This window comes from Pteropus alecto, unplaced genomic scaffold (genome assembly GCF_000325575.1).
Source record: "Pteropus alecto unplaced genomic scaffold, ASM32557v1 scaffold8647, whole genome shotgun sequence".
In the NCBI taxonomy this organism is placed as follows: Eukaryota; Metazoa; Chordata; class Mammalia; order Chiroptera; family Pteropodidae; genus Pteropus; species Pteropus alecto.
In genome coordinates, this window is record NW_006439987.1 from 1 (window position 1) to 1782 (window position 1782).

At 50.1% G+C, this 1782-nt stretch overlaps 1 pseudogene; it reads right to left on the reverse strand.

Annotated features, from left to right (window-relative positions):
• Positions 1-559: 559 nt before the first annotated feature.
• LOC102887185 lies at positions 560-1531 on the reverse strand (annotated as a pseudogene).
• Positions 1532-1782: the final 251 nt, after the last annotated feature.

Sequence of the window (1782 nt, forward strand, 5' to 3'; positions counted from 1 at the left end):
AAATTCCACTTTACATGGGAATTAGAAACCACACCGGCGTCTCTGACTTCCTGCTCCTTGACCTCCTATGACCGCTATGTGGCCATCTGTCTTCCTCTGGGCTTCTCTGAACACTCAGAGCAGCAGCCGCTCCTGTTCCGGCTCTTTCGGGGTATGTACCTGGTCACCGTGTTGGGGAACCTGCTCATCATCCTGGCCAGCACGTCCACACTCCCATGTACTTTTTCCTGGCCAACCTGTCCTTCATCCATACTGCTTTTCTACTACTATTGTCCGCAAGCTGCTAGTGAACATTCAGACACAGCACCACACTATCCCCGGCCCTGGGTGCCTAATGCCGATGTATTTCTTCATGGCATTGGCCCTGCTGGATGACTTCCTGCTGGCTCTGATAATGGCATATGACCGCTATGTGGCCATCTGTCTTCCTCTACACTACACCATGATTGTGCATCCCTAGCACTGTCTAAGGCCGGTCCCAGATCCGAGCAATGCTCCCACCTCCAGGCCTTTACACTGTCTTGTTTAATGGTAGCAGTATGGTTTATTAAGTTGTACCTTAGTGTAGGCACTGGGGCTTGCCCATGGTGCTCTTGATGTAGAAAGCCCAGATGACCTGACAGGGCTTTTTAAACGATGACATTACAAATTTGACAGCTAAGTTGATGTTGTACACAGACTCATTATCTGTCATCTTCATATGGCCAACAGCCACTGCCAAACACAGCGCCTTCTTCATCTGGTACTTGATCATGGATTCCACTTCATCAGCTTTGGCCACTATGTTCTTATTATGGGACAGCAAGGAAGGGAATCTGCCCGCCTTACTCAGGTGTGGGCCCAGGATTTATGGGACCTGCTAGATCGGAGACTCAGAAGGCAAAAAGGCATCGCTCTTCTTGGCCAGGGTCTTGATCAGTTTCTTAATCATTTTGAGTTTCTTCAGAGGCTCAAGTTCCATGTGGGAGATAGCAACAGCCTTGGCCTTGACACGGTGTTGCCGGTCTCCAAGAACACATATGGAGAAACTTGGGAGGGGAGGGAATTTAAGGCTGATGGTTCCTCAGAAGCGTTTCTTCTTCCTTTTTTTTTTTTTTTTTTAATGCTTACAGCACTTGGTATTCCTAGGTAATCTCCCATCCGAGTACTAACCAGGCCCGACCCGGCTTGAGAGATCTGACGAGATTGGGCCGTCAACGCGTTTGTCTTTCTAAAAGTCATAGTTCTTCAAGCTGATCTGCAGCTCCACCGTCTCTATGGTGCTTGCAGACTTCCCACGCCGCCACGTAAAGGGTGTCCCAAGAGACTTTACTGCTCATGGTGCCATGTGCCGCAAAAACCGGAAAAGAGCTGTGTCAGTTCTCTTCTGAGCCTCCCATTCCATCCCACACTTCCTCTGTGATGTACCCCCACTCCTCAAACGTGCCTGCTCAGTTTCAGATATCTTTAAGTTGATGATATTGCTGAGGCAGCCCTCTCAGGAGTAGACCCTCTCACCTGTGTCCTGGTCTCTTATGCCCACATCATCCATACCGTCCTCAGGGTCCCCTCTGCTGGGGGGAAGCACAGAGTCTTCTCTACCTGTGGCTCTCACCTGTCAGTGGTCACTCTCTTCTATGGGACACTCTCTCTGGTGTATTTCCAGCCCGCATCCTCCTACTCAGCAGACACTGGAATGCTGGCATCTGTGATGTATACGATGGTGACCCCCATGCTGAACCCGTTTATCTACAGCCTGGAGAACAGGGATATGAAGGGGGCTTTGTGGAGACTCTTTGACTG